Source organism: Opisthocomus hoazin, chromosome Z (genome assembly GCF_030867145.1).
Source record: "Opisthocomus hoazin isolate bOpiHoa1 chromosome Z, bOpiHoa1.hap1, whole genome shotgun sequence".
In the NCBI taxonomy this organism is placed as follows: Eukaryota; Metazoa; Chordata; class Aves; order Opisthocomiformes; family Opisthocomidae; genus Opisthocomus; species Opisthocomus hoazin.
This window is the reverse complement of record NC_134454.1, coordinates 15,399,895-15,414,982: the sequence shown is the minus strand read 5'-3', so window position 1 is coordinate 15,414,982 and position 15,088 is coordinate 15,399,895. Positions and strand designations below refer to the sequence as shown.

Here is a 15,088-nt window from a genome sequence, read left to right as displayed (position 1 = left end):
TCAATCTCTGGACCCTCTCGGCCAGACACGGTTCACACAGAATCACAGAATGTTAGGGGTTGGAAGGGACACCCCAGAAGTAACCAGCAACCAGTGCAAAAGCAGGCAAGGAACTGTTTACATGGGGCCCACTAGCCTGAAGCTGTAGCACTGCACATACACACAGAAACATGTTCAAGATTATTAGGGCCAGAATCAGCTGAATCAAGAAGAAACGACTCCTCCCTGTACGTAACCCCTACAGCAGGGAGTAGAGGGGGAGGGGAAAAGAACTCTGGGCTCTGATACTTATTTCACATTTCATCCAGCACAAGGGAAAATGCATGATGTATGCAACACAATCCACCTTTCCGAACCTCACTGTTAATGCTTCAGTCAAAATCCCTTTCGCACTCTGCATTTCATCTTCACAGAATGGTCACCATTCACAGGCAGGAATGGAGACACCCCTTTCTCTAGATTTACTCCCAGAAATAACCCTCTTGGAACACAGAAACTTTGAAATTTAATTCTCTCATTATAAGCAGCACCTAAAATCTAGGTCTTCTACTTCCCTGACCCACATTTCTCATCGTTAAGAGGTTACTTCTCCATCTCCTATCAAAGTAAGGTGAAATTATGACACGAAATTTCATGCTTTACTGAATCAGCACTTTGCACGAATATACACATCAAAGAAAAATTTCAAGCTAGATGTACTCTTTCACACACTAAAATCAAAATTAATGAGAAGCCTAAATTTATGCAAACATACTGTTAAGATTTAGATATGCATTTTTCTACATTAAGAAAACTATACCAGTAACAACTGTCCAGAAATCAGGAATTTAAATGCACTCTTTTTAGTCTCAATCCCAAGAGATAGGAAAAAACCGCAACATTCTCTGAAACTTACGATTTTTTTAATGATCAGAGCCTTCTTCTTTTAAATCAATAAGCATGCATACTGAGCATGCCCTAAACAAGTTCTTCTTAAGAACTCCAGCAATTTCTGATATATTAATTAAATCTCCTTATGAAAATATTTCAGGCTCCCATTGCTATTTTTTCATCCATAAAAGCTATCATTACCAGAGCATCCTATTTTTCTAAAGCAACTTTTGTAGAACAAATTAGTCTTAGTCTTTTCAGAACAGAGGCTAAGAATAATGTAGGATATAAAACACTACCACATTTTTTTTCAGCAATAGAGACAGAGACCTGACACTTGTCTACTTGCAAAGCTAGGTAACATTTTTAGATAACTACAACCTATTCGTTTCCATTTTAGAAATCTTCCAATGGAATAATTATTTTGTCACCCACAGTAACTGCCTGAGGGTGATTTTTTTTATTTGCTTTTGTTAGCAAATAAGTTGTATGGCTACTCCACACACCAAAAGCAGTGAAAAAAGGCAAACTACTTTCTTCAGCTAGGCCAAATCCAAAAAACAACTATGTCAACCAAGGCCCCTGTTCATGTATTTGATTTTGGATTATGAATTTTATTGAGAGTACTACATCGGAATTTCAACTCTCGAATCACAGAATCATTAGGGTTGGAAAAGATCTTTCAGATCATGAAGTCCAACCATCAACCCAACACCACCATGCCTACTAAACCATGTCTCAAAGTGCCATATCTACATGCTTTTTGAACACCTGCAGGGATGGTGACTCCACCACCTCCCTAGGCAGCCTACTCCAATGCCTGACCACTCTTTCAGTAAAGAAATTTTTCCTAATATCCAATCTAAACCTCCCCTGGTGCAACTTGAGGCCACTGCCTCTCATCCTATCACTAGTTACCTGGGAGAAGAGACCAACACCTGCCTCACTACAACCTCCTTTCAGGTAGGTGTAGACAGCGATAAGGTCCCCCCTCAGCCTCCTCTTCTCCAGACTAAACAGCCCCAGCTCCCCAGCTCCCTCAGCCACTTCTCGTAAGACTTTATCTCTAGACCCTTCACCAGCTTTGCTGCCCTTCTCTGGACACACTCTAGCACCTCAAAGCCCTTCTTGTAGTGAGGGGCCCAAAACTGAACACAGTGCTAAAGGTGCTAAAAGGTGCAGCCTCACCAGCTGAGTATAGGGGGAAGCAAAGAGAATTTAGCAGTCTGCTACCACCACCAGTAACCAGATGTGCTCCTGCGTTCTGTAACTGAAAATTTTTCACAATGCAGTTTAACTTCTTAACACTACAACTTGTAGGCATTGTCCATGAGTATCTAGATTATCATTTAGTAAGGCTGGAAAGGACCATCAGCTCTGATTTCTTTCTACACCACAAATTTCACCTAACTAGTCACTGCTGAGCCTGGTACCTTGTCCTTATTATTTTTTATCGTTCTATCAATTTTTGCCATTCATTCCCACATGACTAACAGGAAATTGTTTCTTCAAGGGCATATCACACCTAATACAGGGAAAATACATTCATACTGTCATGAGATTTTTCCAATTAGTTTAGCTTAAGCACAACTAAAACCAGGTTTCTGAAGCAGCAGATCTAGGGGTTCTGACTTGGAAGTGGCTGGTGCGAATGCTGGGGCAGCTGCCCCAGCTGCCCGCCCTGCCCATCTCTGCACAGTTCCCACCCAGGGAAGGGAGACAAGCTCAGCTGCTCAAGTGGCAGCTGCCTAAACCACTGCAGATTACTGCCCAACAACCAACGTAATATGAAATAGGTGTTGGTTTAACTTACTGTGCTGGGCCATTAACCACAATGGCTCAGCAGCTGCTGCACGGCTATTTCCAATACAGGGGCAAGGCTGACAGACAGGGGCAAAAATCCTGCACAGCTGTTCTAAGGTAAACCAGCCCCACTTACTAACTTCAGCCTTAAACGGACCATTTTCATACAGCTACCTTTTATCAACACACTCAAGAGAATAAAGTGAGGTGTTTTTTTTTTGGCCATTCCTATTTTCAACATATCAAACCATGTCAATCAGCATTAACTCAATTTCTCTGCTGACTGAATCCCATATCAGATTTTCCACTGTTTTGTTTGAAGCTTGTCTTCAGATTAAATGGCTTACATGTAAATATCCCTCTGTTCGTCCTTTTCGAACTCTGGCAAAATATGAACACTCTACGTTCTGTGTTTAAGAACTTATCAAAAATACATATCAGTGGGCGAGGGATTGTCTTACCCATCCATCTCTGTTTGGGGTAAGCTTTCCAGGCTTGCTGATTCAAAAATGTTTATCTTTCACAGGCATTGTTTAATACTCTCCTTTCCTACTCCCTGAAAAATACTCCATCAGCCTCAGACTGTAAAAGCCCATTATCCTGATTCTTTCCAGACAGGGCAGAAAAAATTTATTTCTGCCTCATCCAGCACCACACTGAACAACAATGTTATTTCCACCTGATGCTAAGCCCATACTTCATTAAAATGGCTTTTGTTGCCAGCATATTTAATTCTCCTATCCCTACCTGCATGTAACAACAAACCTCAAAACTTCTAGTCAGTAGCAGCTAGAAGGGAGGCTATTTTATTTGATTTTCCCTCATCTTGGCTACCTGGGCACACAAATACTATGAGGAGTCTGAAAGTGCTGTGAGACTTTGGGTGTCGTTAAAGAGAATTAAGAATGAGATTCCGTACAGAATGAGAACTGCCCATGAGTGGAACAGCAGATCTGGTACCTTCTGTTCCTGTACTCACTCGTTCTGCATTAGCATGCTCAGGTCATCAGAGGGATGCAGGAAAGAGTAGAAAAGAGCCACCACACAAAACTGCTCTTCATCAGCTTTTTTTAGCAATAAGGGCTTTGATATCAGAAAGCGAGTTGCAAGTTATGTAACACTACTCCTTTTAATAAATTTCAAAAAGCTGACATTGAGAAAAATTGTAAACAGATTATACCTAATGGTAATCTTTGGATTAGGTACCCTCCTGAATTTCCGAGGTCTTCAGCCATGTACAAAAAACAAGGGCCAGATGAAACGCCATTACTACTATCAGTTATCCCAATCCAATGTGTGAAAGAGTTAGTCTCTCTAAAAGTAGGTCACACAATTTTCTGTAAACCTCAGCTGCATCAAGAGGATTTTCTTCTTAGTTTTTCCATCCACTTCTGCATGAAGGTTATCTTTGCGGAAAGCAGACTAAAACACTGAAGCGTTACCACACTTGACCTTCCCAAATCCTTTTGACTGGGGGGGTAGCGAGTTTTTTTGCTTTTGTTCTTCCATAAATGAATTTATAGCTTGGCAAGAGCTTCCCATTCATTGTTATATTATGGGATACTTCCGTAAGTTCAATACTTGGCCTGTACTCACCAAGCATCATAAGCAGAAGAATCATTTGTTCTTCCTAACCAAAACATAACTTGGCTGATGAAGGCTCGAAATAACAAGTGATCCGTATTCTCGGAATTCCTTAAAAAGACCGGGAGGTGAAGGAAAGAGAACACGATGGTCTGAACTCTTGGTTTGCCTTCCTTATTACAGGTCAAGTATGATGGGGGTCAAGTGTGCATGTGAGAAATCGAAATGACTCCAGGTTTAGGATTTTATGAAAGAATGCTAACAAAACCCACTCCTATTAATAGAAAAAAAGAGTGAAATCCAGAGATAATACATTTCAGGCTATGAACAGTCAAGATCAGCTTTTATTACACTGCCAAGAAAAAAAGACCCACTTCTTCCTTTATAATTCTGGGTTGGGAAGTTCCTTAGCTGGTTAGTCATGCTGCATTCGGAATACGACTGTGAAAATACGAAACGTGATTTGCATTTAAATACTGTATTGAACACAAAGCAGTCCAAACATCATCTGAGTCATAACTTATATTGGACCAGGGATGATTCACAAGCCTAAATACTCATTCTTCGTGATGATCATCTTTGCTATTCATGGGTAACTGTGTATGCCCTCACTGCATATGACTTGCTCCTAAATATACTTTCTTATTTGTCATAATCTTTTAAGGATTCAATTCTAGAAAGTTTAAGCTATTAAAAGTCACCGACAGGTCTTTATTTTCCTTTTTAAGTGATAACACAGATCAAACTCAAAACCATTAACACTAAATAAACCAGCTTTAATTAAAAAAAAAAGAAAAAAATTTTACAATAAAGAAACATTTCCCCATACTGGATGACCTATCAGGATCATCTTCGGTGTTCCCTGAAGTCCATTTGTCTTGCAGGAAACATATCAGTATCTGCTCGCACCAGGTCCTGCACGGACTTTGGAAAACCACCACTGGAGACTTGGTCTTCACTGACAACAATCTACTGTCACAGCACATCATCAATATGGTTGCATTACATAGATGAAAGAATAATCAATCATGTTTCATCAACGTTTTACCAACTGAATTAAGACATGTATTAAAATCCAACATATGAATTTAGAGACCAAATGAATCAATTTTAGCCATATGCATTTCCAACTTACGCTGTATTATTCCATGCTGATGATATACTAACCATGTACTATGCCAACATGTATTAGAACATTTATCAGAACCGAGTATTTTGTATAAATGTTTTGGCAAGCATCACGATGGCATCTGAGGTACAATGTTTAGGAAAGTCTGGACTCACAAATAATTTAAAATTATATATTTAAAAGTGATCTTCTATTCAAGCTGCCATTTTTTAGAGTGTGACTACTGTTTTTTCCGCAAATTACTCTGCTTGTTACAGAGAACAATACTAAGATCGTTTCTTTTCAAGAATTAAAAAGGTACAGGAAGAAGCATCACCACAGTAACCATCATAATTACTACTGTGCTTTTGTCACCCTCCTTCCTTTCAGAAAAAAGTGGTCAAAGCATCTCTGCACCTATTGTACGTTCTAATATTTAAGCAACTGTAATGAATATTCAAAATGTTACAGGAGAAGCATCTAGTATCACCTGTTTTGAAATTACAATTACTCCAAATGGTAAGTCCTTAATCTATGTTTTAAAAATTACCATCATCCAAAGCCTCTCTTACTGATAGAGAGGAAATCCATGATTCAAAAAAAAATAATGGTATATATAGAAAATATTTTGAGGGGATGTTTACTATAAAGGAAATTCCAACTCAGTAAGTCAGACTTGTCTTCATCAAACCTTTTTTGTGCGTAATTGTATTTTAACAGAACTGAGAAGTAGGAAAAAGTGTTTTGCCATTTCTTTCGAGTCTCCTTAAAAATACAAAGGAGTCTGGTTCCAGGAAACTACTTTTAGTACATATGTTTACGTATATTTTCAAGGAACTGTAATTCTGACAAAATATTCACAAATCTATTACCTGCATCAGAAGCAACAAGAAAAAATTGACTAAATAGTAAAAACAAAGCAGAAAAAACATTAGGGAGCACTTTCAACAGAACAAACAGCAGAGGGGGGAAGTATTTAAAAATTGGAATTAATCGATATTCCATTATTCATGCATGCACAGTAATCCTCTTGAAAAGACTTCTATGCAAACCAACAAGCAGTATGTTTCTTGCTGCGCTTTTAAAAGGCATCTTTCAGTGGGTGACTACCCAAAGCAAGCCAAAAACGGGCTCTGCCGATCCCCTGAAGAAAACCCCATCAAATGAAAAACACTCCTTACAGCTCACAGCCACGGCCCCCCCCCACGTAAGTCAACAGGAAGGGTTTTAATTCTCGACCCAAACAGTGAACACGAAATAATCTAGCAGCACCTGTGTCGTCCAAAAATCGCAACCGATTTTTGCAAAAGGAAGTAGTGTTCTGCTGGCAATGACCTAATTACTGGAATGAAAGCTGGGTATCTGACAAAGGGAAAGAAAGGACCTACTGCTTCATACATAATTTATTAAGATTTCCCACAGCATTCAGGTTAAGTCGCGGACCCGAGCATCTCTTTGTGACGTTAAACGAATGTGAGAGAAGTCAGCGGATCCCCGGGCGCGCTGAACGCGCGGCGCCCCTCGGCAGGCCGGCACGGCACGGCTCAGCTCGGCCTGGGTCTCGCCCTTCCCGGCGGGCGCCCGTGCTGCGGCAGCGCGGGCACCGCCGCGCCCGTCGCTGACGAAGCCGGGCTGGTGCCCGCCGCGGGGCACCCTCGCACCCCGGGCTGCCCGCCCGCCCTCGGCCCCCGGCCGCGCCACGGCCCCGCGGCGGCTTTGTGCCCCTCGCCGGCGGGGAGGGCTGGGGCTCGGTCCCGCCCGCAGCGGCCCCCCGCGGCGGGTTATCCCCCCGCACCGCCCCCCGTGCCGGCAGCAGCCCTCTTCCCGCAGCCTGCGGTATATATATTTTTTTTTTAATCCACAAAAGCCGCTTTCTTCTCCCTTCCCGGCGCCGCCGCCGCCTCCCTGTCAGCAGCGCAGAGAGCCGACCCGCCTCGCGCGCCGCTGCCGCCCGGGTGCGGCGCCCCGGGGGACCCGCCGCCGCCGCCGCACTCACCCCATGGCCGCGGCCGCCGCGCCTCCATCCCGCCGCCAGCGCCCGGCCCGGCCCGGCCGGCCCCGCCCGCGCCCGCGCCCACCGGCTGCGCCAGGGCGGGGCCAACGCTGCCCCGCCGGTCACGTGCCGCCCGGCGCGGCGGCGCAGCCAATGGGGCGGCGCGCCCCGGAGGATGCGCCCGCCCCCCCTCCGCGCCGAGCAGCTGCGCCCCCGCGGCGGGCGGAGGAGCCGCGCCGGCGGCCAGGCCCGGAGCTGCGGCCGGCGGCGGCACCCGTCCGGCCCTGGGCTGCCCCGCGGCCCGCCACCGCCCGGAGGGGCCGAGCGCTCTCCCAGGGGCCGGGAGCCGAAACGTTAACGGCAGGCGGCGAGGCGAGCCCGGGCGCAGCCCCCCGCCAGGCCGCCGTACTCCCCGCCGGGCGGCGCCGCGGCCGCCCCCCGCCGGCGCACCGCGCGGAGGCCTGCGCCGTCCCGAGGCCGCTACCACCTAGTGCGCGCGCATGACGTAAAGCGCAGACCGCGATCCCTGTGACGCGCGCGGGCGGGTTTCACATCGGGGAAGGGACAGGCGGGACCCCCCTCCCCCCGCCCCTACACCACACATCTGGACCAGTCCAGCTGTGACCATCTGCCGCTCGTCCTCCCGTCAGTGAAAGGAGACAGCGGCTGAGCGGCGGGCACGGCTACAATCGCTCGCGCTTCCGTCAAGGAAAAGGCTTTGCTTTTTCATAGAAAGGAAACGAGGTCCCGCGCGCACTGGAATTAAAGATAACGCCATCCACCTAATATTTGAAGAACTACGGAGAGATGCTGCTTAGTAAAAAGTGTATCCTCCAAGGGTAGCCCTGCCTGACTTGTGGTCCGGTGCAGTACTGCTTTCACGTGCTGACAAAGCTGTCCCTGCTTACTCCGTAGCGCGACAGCAGATCAAGCACGTACGCGTTAAACCTATCCCGCACCCGAACAGTATGTACCAGTTCAGTGATGGGTTCGGGAAAAACCCAGACAGACGGATGAATAAACAAATCAATTCATGAAACTCTCTTAAAATCTCCTCTCAGAACTGACCTTTGCCCAAGGAAAAGGACGTAAGAAAGTGTTCGTGAAGAAGACTCCAAACCCCACTGAAGCACGCCACTGAATACAAGACACAGCAGAAATCAAGCCATACTGCAGCTGTTTCAGTTTGTAGTCTGTATTTTCACTGTAAAAAAAGGTTACAGAGATAACAGGTACTACAGGGGTGTTGCTTAAAAAAACTCCACCTCTAATATAAAAGGCAGCTTTGTAGAAACAGCACAAAATTCAGTGTTTTTAATCCTCTAGAAGAAGCAGTAGAGAACAAATCTATGGGCAGTGCAGTCCATTTTAACAGAACAGTGCCTGATAGAAGACATCCGCAGCAGCTTCTCAGCTACAGAAAATGAATGCCCTTCCCTGTGGCACTTCACACAAACCACGGAGTTACACGCTTGTACAAGTGGACACAAGGATAGACAGCTCATTACAAACATGTATCCCTTACATGCCTGAGGAAATTTCATTCCTCCTATAGCAATTCCTTTGATTTGTATGAAAGAAGCAGGGTGATGATACTTGTGGTTGGGACCAGACAAAATTAAAGGCACTACAGGCCTGTGTATGCTGTTTTCCCATGTCTCCTCTTCCCAGTCACAGAAGGCAATACTCCACTCTTCGGGAGAGATGCTCTTTACCAGGTAAACCTTCATCAAACATCTTCAAGATTAGGGAGGCATGTAGCATTATGTCATCTGCTGCCTTCAGCACTGTCTCACACAAAATCCTCTCTGACTTCGTCAGTATGGCTAACTATAGAGGTCCTGTCACTTCAGCTGTTACGGTAAACCATTCTAAACAGAAGTTAAGTAGGCCAGTATTCAACGGTAAGTGTTTCAGGCTATATGATTTGTTGCTGCAAAGCTTCTATTAATTACAGCAATAGATGACATCCCTCTGGTTTTTGATCCACTCAATTTCATTTCACAGAGACCGAGTTTATCCTCCCTCAGCAGTAACAAATTACCCCATTGCTCAACAGGTCTGAAGTTTGGAACCTAGGTAGGCATTAGATCTAAAGCCATCTCACTTTCTTACTGATATACACCACTGTTCAGCCCCTCGGAAAAGCAAACAAAAATGCTCCCAGTTGTTATTGTGCAGCTCTCTGCATCCTAAAACTATTTACATTATCATAAGTATATACTCTAATAAAGTATAGACATAGCTTAGCACCTATGTTATCAGTTGGCAAGTTGCTGCAACCGAAGTTGTGGCTTATATACCAGTCAGGTTGGTCCAGTAATGGTTTTAAATCACGCTCAGAAGGTGCAAGTGCAACGCAATCTGGAATGACTACTTTAAGTGTGCAAAGACAGTACCAGGGAACCAAAGAAAATGCCGTTGAAACTGAAATCCTGTATAGTTTAAAGCTAAATTGCACACTTCTACGTGAAAAACTAAGCTTGAGAAGTACAGTTAATTTTCTAATTTTCTAGAATCCAGAACGGGAGTATCAAAGATCGAAGACTACATAATGTATGCCGTTCATGTACACACATCATACTGTGTTTTCTGCAACTATGAAAAAATAGCTATAGTTCTCACTCCGTGAAAAGATTCCTGTTACTCCTGGTACTGGTTAGTCCTTTCTGGGCCTGGTAGTCACAAGCTGCGTAAGTTTTAATAAATTCAGTGCTGACGAGCAATGTCAGATTCACTGCTCTATAGCATGAAGTCCCGTATTTATTTGCAAAACAGGAAGAGATGACAGCTGAGTGGGAGGCAGAAAGCTTTCCCTTCCTTCCTCATAGTAATGCCCATTCTGTTAACGATTTCATAAAAATGTTAGCTTGTTTTGTGTCTGTCACATGCACTTGCCTCTGAAGCAAAATCCAGTATTAAGTGAAATTCAGTTTAATGAACAGCATGTTATAAGATGACCTTTCTCATCATGTGTCTTCCAGCGGTGTTAAAACATTGATATACAGGCAAACAGGTGAATGGTATTGTGAGACATACTCTGACTTTCTTTCAAAACTGCTTTCTACGTGCAGTTCTGGATTCTGCTAACGGAACTGATAGCAATGAAACAGTATTTGAATGAATAAAAAATGTCAGACTCTCAGGAGAAAATAAAACACAGAAAGAAACTATACAGAAAAAGGTCTAAGTTTTTATTTTAGGTTAGTTATTTTCTACCTGGGAGAAGGAACAAGATGGCTTTTTCATTCTTTGAAAGATACGATCACCAAGACCGATCTAGCAATACCAGCCCTGTATTACATGAAAAACTCCTTTAAAATCTATTAAAAGAAAGAAATCTCTGCATGTAAGCTGTCAAAACCCAGGGACACAAAATTTTAGTATTGAAAAATATCAGCTCAGTTTCAGTACTCGAAATAAAATCACTTCTATTATTTTGGAAAAGATCCCTGCAGTCTACCCAGCACAGCATTCTCAAATAGTCAAATGGGAATCTGACTCCAGAAAAGGAATTATCAATCTTTTCTTAGAATATTTGATGTAGTCCGTGTACTACTTATTTCCCAGCTTACTGTATTTACAAAAATCCAGTCTGAGACCAAATAAAATCATTGTAACCCCGTTTCCCCCCACTATTAACTAGTGCTAAATAAAAGCTCTGAACAGATTAAGATTCACATTTCTAAAAACACATAGGACATCCTCCAAACTATTTACTTCCTTCATAAAAACAAGACTATTAAAACAGAAAATGCAAGAGGGTTTCTGTTTTCAGATAACTGGCTCATAAATGGGACAGTTCTCTGTGCCTTCACAACCTCACCCTCTGCAGCAGTACCCTTCTCCCTAGAAGCTTTCCACTATTTAATATATTTAAGTGATTGATGGTTCATTATTAGTCATTGTACATGCACAGTACTACCTACCCTCAGAGACCCTGGGCAGCGAGTGGGTTGGATGAGTAAAATTCTCCTTCTCTGCTGCCAGGTACTATAGTTGGTATTATTTGCAAACGTGAAATGTAGCATTGCCGACTTAAGATATCTTGCCTTCACAACTTCACTTACTAATATAAGCTTTACACATTGACTGGGAATGCTCATAACCAGCTCCCATCAGCATTAATATCAGTGTTTTGACCATTAAAAGCTGTATTCCTACTTTGTCCTGATTCTCTCAGTAATGTACCTTATTATTTCCCCATACAGCTGACCTCCAACTAAAAGCATTAGAACGATCATCAGAAAAAGAGGTTTCCTGAGGATCAAGAAACTAAAGGACCACCTTTCTCATGCAGACGCGTAAAGGAGAAAAGAACTGTCACTGCTACTAATGCATCATCCAGAACACACCCACTCAACTCTTCTGACACTAGTCCTGCAAAAATAAGCAAGAAATTTCTGTACTGAGAACAGAAAATCAGATATCAAGTTGTTCTTTTAAGATTTTTCCGTTATAGTGACGTACTAAAATCCTACTTTCCCCCCCAGCAGGCTTTGCTACAGGTTCCTGAACTTGAGAAGATTTTTCTACAAGTAATGAAAAGATCTGTCTTTCACAGTGGTCAATTAACTGCCGGAAAGTCAAGTAACATGAGCAAAATGAGAAAAGCAGAAAAATGCATGATGGTTAATTATTTCATAAACAAGTCAGGGGCACAGTAAGCTATCACCTGCTCTTTAAGTCCTTTACTATCTAATACTCTTATTGCTTGCCAATTCCTTAGTTTTGCCCAGAAATACTGTGCTCTCTGGGGCATCTACCACTCCTGCTTTCTGCCATCTCATGAAGTTTTTCTGTCTGCATGCAGGTTTCTTGCTGAAACTTACAGAAATGAAGACTCAAGGAGAAAGACTGCTTCCTTCCTCACATCTGTTAGGTCTAGTATGGAGCCATGGCCCAATCTGTAATATTAGTCACGTACGTTCTAAAAACCGTACAATAATGAAAAGAGTTTGCATAGCAAACCACTAACCCAGTAAACAACACCATCCATTTATCCATTCTTCTATCTCAGCTACACAATAAACCCCGCCTTACAAAACTTTGTGTCACATAACCTATAGTTTCCTCATCCTCTAATTAAAAACATTGCAGTATTGCAGTACTGTACCGCTTTGTTTCCTCTGCTGCAGCTCCTTCAGGCTTGTTAGATAGTTCACAGTTATCTGTGTACTGTAATTACCACTTATTATTTCAGCTATTCCTTGTGTTTTCTTTGCCTTCTAAGCAGCTGCATATTATATTTTCAGCCTTCCCTATATTTACCTTTCTCTTCCATCTCCTCTCAAGACTAGGGCAAAGCATGGCAGTTGTTAGGCTTCATTTCTAATGGACTTTAATTTGGAGTACAATATTTCTTCCTCAGCAATATTTCTGTTGAAATATCAACACACTTGAGTGTTTCCTCAGTCTGGGCCTCACCTGTAGGACACCAGGAGGTAGCAAGTCAGAGCAATGTTGTGCAGTACCTCAGATGAAAGGCAACAGAGAAGTTCAATACATACCTATATTAGCTCTTGCTTTCCCCAACTAACTGCAGATGTCTTCATCTTACCCGATATTAACATTGTGCATTAGTTTTCACAGATATCTGTCTTTTAAATGGAAAAACAATCCTATCCAAAAAGCTCTGCTACAACAATACACAAGAAAGATAAAGCTAAAAAGGCAGAAAATAGAAATTGATGGTCCTCATTCAACCCACCAATGGGGTCGACTTTCACAGAAATTTGGAAAGCCGATTTTGAAGATGTGAGCTAGAAAACTTATCATTTGTCTGTAATGTACAGAAAATGAGTTCACGTTGACCAGATAAACTAAAGAGTTGACTTTCAAGTGTGGTTTAGTTTACTCCACTGATTCATGCACGTGCCTACCCACTCATTCCAAACTAACCGCAAACTAAAGGCTTAAACAGCACTTCTGGAAACCTATAATTGCACCTTTTAACCCATCTTTAATTCCGTTTCAGTAATATGGTAACGCTATTGAAGGCTGAACATCTTCCATACAAAAGGCTTTGTCTAGTGTCCCTCAGGTGTTCTCTGGGGAATTTTTTCAGAGGAAAAGCTCCCCCTAGATGACTTTGTTCATTAATACAGATTTCTCCTCTTTTCCCCATCTGGGCCACAGAGTAGGAAAACATTAAATGTTTAAAGAAAGATCACTAACTGATGTTTTCCCGTGTTTCCTGGAGAGTGTCATGCTCTGGATCTGCCCGGTCTCCACTACAGCCATCTTTTGTAATAAAGCCCTTTGTCTTTGACTACTTTGTCCTGTTGCATAGCTCTTGGCTCTGATGTACCTTTTCATCCAGGGCTGCACATCCATCAGTTGCTCAGAAACTGATTAAAGGTAAGTCCCACAAGAAACTGAGCACATACCTAGAATACTTACAGTGGCCCGAGTTACAAGACAAAGCTCTATTTTGCTTCTTAATATTTAGCATCAGCCATAAGAAGCTGCAGTACTCACATCTGTACATGACAAATGCATGACTGCACATGGAAATGGGTGATGAGATTCAGTTTCTTGTTACATTGTGGTTGACAGAGGTCACTGCTAAAGAACTGGATGTTACATGGTTATATAAGCTTTACAGTGAACCCAGGAGCATCCCAGAACTCCACAACTTTCTAACAAATGGAAGCTCTATCACTTTAGTGTAATATTTACCTTTTTCTTCACAAGCTTCTTCTCAGTTTTCCCTTTGTTTGGTTTGAACCAGATGTTCTTAATGCAAGAGTTGATTTCTTGTAAGCATTCTGACATTTTAGTGGTAACAAATCAGTTAAAAATCTATTTAGCTAAAGGTCATCAACATGCTTTTTGCCGAGGATACTGAAAAGGAGGGAAGCTCATTTTTTGTGGAATCCTGTAGGCAAAGACCTCTTACAAAATCGTATGTTAACCATCACCATTCTCCCAAGTCTGCTAAGAGAAAAAATGTTCCAGCTATAGGCAGGTTTCTTAAAGCCCACTGCATTAAGAAAGGCTGTGACAACATGTAGAAACACAAAGAACTTGCTAAGTTGTGGCTGTGAGTTCTCTCACCACAATTATAGTCTTTTCAACGCTTAAGGCCTGAGCCTCAGACGCTTTCACCTAGAACATGCCAACCATATCAAATTGATCTAGAAAAACTATCCTTTACAAGATAGTGTTGACAAGTAATCTGAGGATACATATTATCTTCCTTAAAAATGTCAAAAAATTCCACACTTCAGTACGTAACAGTGATTAATCAGGAGTTCAAAGAATGACTCAAGAAGTGATTAATAAGGAATTCAAAGAAGGACCACAGTTTGTTGAGGAAGATTTATGTTGTATGGTCTAAGGAGTACAACTTAGCTAGTTTAGCAATAAGTAGGCTGTTTCTAATTACTGTATATTGAAAATATTTCCAAGTTTGGTATAAGTTCAAAGAGATCGATCAGCTGGAAATCAGAGAAATGGGAGTTGAATTTCCTAACACTGCTAAGGTTGATCAAATCACAACATCTCAGTAGGAACTGAGCCCACAAGGTGAGACAAAGTATTTCTTTAAGGAATACTGAGGTCTGGTGTTCTGCAGCTTCTAACATAAGGGTCATACTAAAGAGTACTGGGACCCATTCTGGGCTTGAAAAGCATGAAAGTTTATAATCCATTTAATCCTGAAAGAATTTCTTTCCTTGCAGTGTGCATACACTTGTGATGTGCTGCAACAATTATAATCAAGTATC

At 42.6% G+C, this 15,088-nt stretch overlaps 1 protein-coding gene across 4 annotated transcripts in view; it reads right to left on the bottom strand.

Moving 5' to 3' along the window:
* APC (APC regulator of Wnt signaling pathway) overlaps nt 1-15,088 on the bottom strand; it is a 104,168-nt gene that overhangs the window by 73,139 nt on the left and 15,941 nt on the right. For 2 of the 4 annotated variants that reach the window (XM_075411721.1, XM_075411725.1), the window contains exon 1: nt 7,362-7,428. The exons of the other annotated variants lie outside the window; for them this stretch is intronic. The gene's annotated coding sequence lies outside the window, so the exon portion shown is untranslated. Of the gene's footprint in view, nt 1-7,361; nt 7,429-15,088 lie in introns of those variants that run through there. 4 annotated transcript variants of the gene reach the window in all.